The sequence below is a fragment of the Pteropus vampyrus genome, unplaced genomic scaffold (assembly GCF_000151845.1).
Source record: "Pteropus vampyrus isolate Shadow unplaced genomic scaffold, Pvam_2.0 Scaffold95, whole genome shotgun sequence".
In the NCBI taxonomy this organism is placed as follows: domain Eukaryota; kingdom Metazoa; phylum Chordata; class Mammalia; order Chiroptera; family Pteropodidae; genus Pteropus; species Pteropus vampyrus.
The window spans coordinates 4609380-4614790 of NW_011888876.1; the positions used below are offsets into that span (position 1 = coordinate 4609380).

General features: G+C 51.9%; 1 long non-coding RNA gene across 1 annotated transcript; it reads right to left on the reverse strand.

Annotated features, from left to right (window-relative positions):
- Positions 1–1192: 1192 nt before the first annotated feature.
- On the reverse strand, positions 1193–4439 carry LOC111742468. Its single transcript, XR_002781347.1, has 2 exons — positions 4306–4439; positions 1193–4082 (listed from the first exon to the last, which is right to left on the reverse strand). It is a non-coding gene; the product is annotated as an uncharacterized LOC111742468 (long non-coding RNA).
- Positions 4440–5411: the final 972 nt, after the last annotated feature.

Consider the following 5411-nt stretch of genomic DNA (forward strand, 5'->3'; position numbering starts at 1 on the left):
ATCTCGCCCAGGTCCCCGCGGGCCTCGGCCGCCTTCTCTCCCACCACAGGCCTCGGTCTTCTGTGGCTGAGCCCCTTAGTCTTCTCTCAGACGAGACAAACGCTCTGTGCTCCTGGCACGGTTCCTTGGCTCAGGCTGTTCCCTCCGGCGGCCTAGGCGGCCCTCCCCCCAGGCCCTGGGCCTGGCCACCGACTCACAGCCCACATAATGGGCACTTTCAGATGGCAGCCTCTGTCCTCTGACTTTTCAGACCAGACCCCCATGCGGGGGGCGGGGGGTCCTCACAGCACCCATGCTAATGGTATTTCAGCACCATGTATCCTGGATTCTCTGTTCCTGTTTCTTTGTCCATAAAATGGACGTACCGGTACCTACGTCATAGGATTGCTGGGAGGATGAAGTGAGTCAGTCCACGTCAAGGGTTAGAATAGGATGTAACATGTGATAAGTACTGGTACAAAGGACCTATTGAAAGGCTCAAAGGCTAAGGAATTGGCAGGAAGTTCCTGGCTTCACACTGCTTGGGGTCTGCCCACAGCCCGGGATCCCACCGCCGCGCCTACCCCCTAACTCTGCGGTCTCGCTGCCCTTCGCCCGGCCCTCTCAGACCTCCGGGCCTCCTGGCACCCCACCTGGCAAACCTCAGGTCTCTGGCACAGATGCTCCTTCCTCCTGGAGCTTCTCCCACTTCCCCAGAGAGTGAGCCCCCAAAGATTCCTCTGCGAATTGTTCACAGACACCTACAAGGGATTCGTGACACAACCTGCATCCCCCCTACCCCAGGTGGCGAGAGGCCCAGGGACTCGCCGTTAAAGGGTCTCTGTGCCAGCTCCCAGCGTACTGCCTGACCCAGAATGTTGGGACGTGGTTCTTGAATGAAGGAGTGAATGGACGGCCACATACCGGCCAGCATGGGCGTTATCTGGTTAACAAAACAGAGTCCACTCAACCCACACAGCACTGAATGCTCTGTGTTTCTGCATCGAACTTTTCGCCCCGAGCCCAGGCCGAAGCACCAGACCCAGAGCCTTGGCCTGAAACTTGGCCGAGTGGTCTGATTTAAGTCACCGAGAGGCCACAGACTGCTCGGAGACCCCTGGCTGGCACAGTCTCTGTGGACCTCAGTTTCCCCATGTGAAGGTGAGATGCTTTCATGCTTTGGTTTTAAACATCAGAACCTTTTCTTATAAAGTTATTTTTCCGAGTAACATATAATTAATCACTGTAAAGTGAACAATTCAGTGGCATTTAGCACATTCATAACATCATTGCTCTCTAGTTCTAAAACATTTTCATCACCCCAAAAGGAGAGCCTGTATCCACCCATTAAGCAGTTGCTCCCCATTCTCCCCTCCCCCCAGCCTGATACCCACCAATCTGCTTTCTCTCTCTGCAGATTTATAGATTCTGGATATTTCATATAAGAACTTTTCTTAAATGACTCTTGTGCAAAACCTCCTCACGTAAAACAGTGCTGTGGCCGAGGGTAGCAGCAGGCCCCCCGAAATTCCCTCAGCCTGGAATTCATGTCCCTCATCCACTGCGGCTTTTCAGGGAAAGCTCTGATCCCAGGCCCTTTCTTTTCAGAATTCTAATCCTAAAATTGGATCTCTAAGGCAAATCACCCAAACAGTGCCCGAGAATCAAGGGCCTTGAGCCCGGTATTACTGGCCCATTTTCCAGATGAGGCGTGGAGGCCGGGCCCATGGGAAGCCCTCGCCTGAGGTGACTGCTGGGGGGCGGAGGCGCTGGATTCTTAGATCTCCAGAGCCTGACAATGCTCTCTCTTCACCACACACACCACAGTGGCGGGGTCTCGAATTTGTGAGCTGGGCAAATTCCCACAGAAGCCGCCTCAGGAGGGGTGAGGCGGCCACTTCCAGGGGACAAGGATCTCTCCCCCCGCTCCAAGAAAACAAGCCAGCCCGAGGGAATCCCAAATGGCCTCAGTTTCCATGCCCAGCACGCATGGACTCCCTCAGGCCTTACTCCATGACGCTCCATGAGGACTCTGGGCGCGGAGAGGGCCCCTAGCTCACTTCTGACCAAGAACGGGCTGCCCCGTCCCCTTGCTTCTGTGACAGCCACTTCTGTCAGCGCAGACCTCCGATGGGGCTGACGCTGTGTAAATAATTAACGCAACATCTGCCTTGCTTAATAACACACCGAGGCTGACACAGCTCTGGAGGCCTCCTGAGACCCTCCCCCTCCAAGAGGATGCACTGAAAACGTATAAGGCTCACTTTCCTCGCCTTGTGCGGGGTGGAGAGAAAGGAACAAATGATACCAATTTCTAAACATTTTCCCGAGAGGCTTAGGACCACCTGACATTTAAATCTTGCCTCTTTCCAAACTGCTGCTGTCTCCTCCCTGTCGGTCTTGAGGGTCATCGATCATAGAAAAGTGCTTTGGTGGCACCTGGAGGGCCTCCTGACCCCCCGTGACATCTTTCTCAGCCTCGTTTAGGGCCTCGGTATGCCGAGGCACGGAAAAGTTCTTGACAAAGAGAAACTCAGCCAAGTGACCATGGGCAGGTCCTTAGTAAGAAAATAGTTTCCACGTCTTTCATAAAAACTCAAGACGTGAACATCAGACACTTACTTACAAGGTGCTACCCACATGCCGCACACTTGACGTGTATCGTTGCATTTAGTTCCTCCCTCGAACTTTATGAGATCATCATCACATCGTCCCCGTTTTCCAGATGAGGAAATTGAGGCTCTAAGAAGTGAACGAGCTGCTCACAAGTCGAAGGCAGATCTGGGGCTCTGACCTCACTCGTTCTGGAGGCAAAGCTCGAATCCTTAAGTGTGACTGTGGCGAGTGCCTTCCCCTCCCTGGGCCCCGTTTTCTTCTCTGGGTTGGGAGCAGACTGAATTCCTCGTCTAAGGTTGTAGCCGAGCTGGAGGTCGTTTGTAAAGTAACTCCAGTTTCAAAGACTTTGGAGAAAACAAGGACTAGTAGGGGCAGGCTTTGGGGACTCGTTCCAACTCTGCTGCACACCTGCAGTGAGAACTGGTCTGAGGGACTCAACCCGGTGGCCTGCGCTCAGGAAGTTCTCTTTAAATGGCCCTCTGTGCACCGGGGTGCAGCACTGCCCCCTCCCCCAGCCCAATTTTGAAGTGTGAAGCTTAAACAACGCTGGGAAAATGCAGGCACTACAAGCTCTGAATGGCAGCTTGCCACCCCCTTCCCTTGTTGGAATTCCTTCACACTCTATGGAATTCTTACATAAAGCCCCTTTTTCTTTTCTATGAGGTCACTATCACGCAGATGTCTAAAAGAAAGAAAGAATGGCTCCGTGCAGATCCAGGCCGTTCGAACTGAATGCATTTCAGATCCCGGCTGCGACACCTTTCAATTCCGCTGGCCCCCCGGTCAGAGCCCAGCCACTGTGGCCAGTTGGGTTTGGAGGGGTGCGGCGAGCCTGCCAGTGGATGCCAAGAAGGCTTGGCTAGAAGACTGGTCCTTTGCCACCAGACCAACCAAGAAGTTGTCTGTGGAAAAATCCAGAAGTGGAGACAGTGGCAGAGGCTGTGTGTGTGTGGGTCTGTTTCTACACAAACAAGTCCTGTTAGAGGGACGGATGTCAAATGCTAGATCATACTCCTAGTTCAAGTTCCCAGCTTGGACGTCATGGGAAATTACACCACCTCCCGATCTGCCCTAGTGTCAGCTCCTGTCTCGGAGTCGAGTCTCAGAAGGCTGTAGGTGTAATTCAGTTTTAGCCAAAGCAAAGGACTGTGTGTATGTCATCCACCTCCAACAGCCATGGGTGAAGCCACTGGCCTGTCTCTTTTTAAATTAACATTTTCCCAAAAAGCTATCTTGTCACTACCCACGAGTCAGAAATAAGAAGATGGCCACATACCAACAAGCTACTAAGGGTCTTTGGACAAGCCTGGCCGTCCGCCACCCCATTCATTTCAAAGTAATTTCACAGACACTCAGAGGGTGCCCAGACCTCCTCAGATGACTGACTCCCCCACTGCAAGAGCACTCTTGTTCCCTAGAGCTCCACATCCTGGCGGACATCTGAGGTGATGGCCAAGGAAAGGTCCATGGCATGTGCACGCTGCTTCCTAAGAATGACGTCAGGAAAAAAAAAAAGATAAAAATGTAGAAGCAAGGACTATTTTTACCTCCCCAAATCACAGGCCAGACGGGAGAGAAATCCGTCAATGCCAGAAATGTGGCTAAGCCTTCGCACAAGATCTATTATTTCACACCTTAAATTAACGCATCTCAAAGCAATTTGCAAATGTTCATCAATTTGCAGAACATACTCGGAAAAGAGAGAAATACCTTTTTCTTTCAACACCAAAGGACACTTGCAGGGCCACTGCAGACCCCAAACTGCACAGGTCCTCACATACAGCCCTCGTTTCGAGTACCGTGGAGTATAAACCTTGATACAAATGGAAATGAACAAGGAAGAGAGACAGGCTGAAATGACAAGTGGCAAGAAGCCTACAGAGACACGGTCCCATTCAGAATTGAGAGTCAGGGCCCCTTGGAGGTAGCGCTCCATCATCGGGGGTCAGAAGGCTGGGCTCTTCCGGAGGGCAGTGTCCTAGCTTGCTTCCTTCCCACACAAGCCTGGAGGTGCCAACCTGTATTTAATTTCGGATGAGTCACCAGGGTCCTTCACTCTCCACCCTCTAACTCCCTTTGCTTGGTCTGACCCAAGAAGAGGAAGGGAATATTCTGCTCCTTTTGACAATTGTTTTGACACTTCCCTTCTGAAACCAATCTTTGGCATTTGGAGAGGAAAGAAAAAATGTGAACTGTAGCCCTTTTGATCAGACAGCTCTGGCCTGGGGCGTTGGTCACCTGCACCAGAATGGCAGCAGTGGACAGGAAGGAGAGCAGCCTTCAGAAAGACCTCCCCCAGAAGGCTGGAGCCCAGCAAGGGGTCCCCAGCGTGTCTTCATCCACTTGTTTTCCAGCACACGAGAGGAGAACAGCAGGACAAAGGCAGACAGACCTGGTTTCAGGTTAAGAACGTCAATTCTGGAATCAGACACGTGGGTCTGAATACTGACTTTGCCATTTGCCAGTTTATGACTCTGCTACTTAAGCTCCCCAAGTCTTCATCATCCTCTCTGTAAGATCGGGATAAGAATCCTAGACCTTAGCCCTGCGTCAGACTCGTTCCACAGTGACTGTCACTTTCCAAGTTCAGTGGGAAGACTATGGGCACTGCCCAGTCAAGCCTGAGTTCAAATCCAGGGTCAACCGCATATTAGCACATGATCTCCGGCATGTTATTTAATCTCTTTGTGCCCCAGGTTCCTCATCTGCAGAATGAGCATCATTCTAGTTCCCATCTCACAGCGCTGGTGAATGGATCGAGTGAAATAAGGTACTAAAAACCCCCTGGCCAGCACATGGTACACCCTCAACAAACG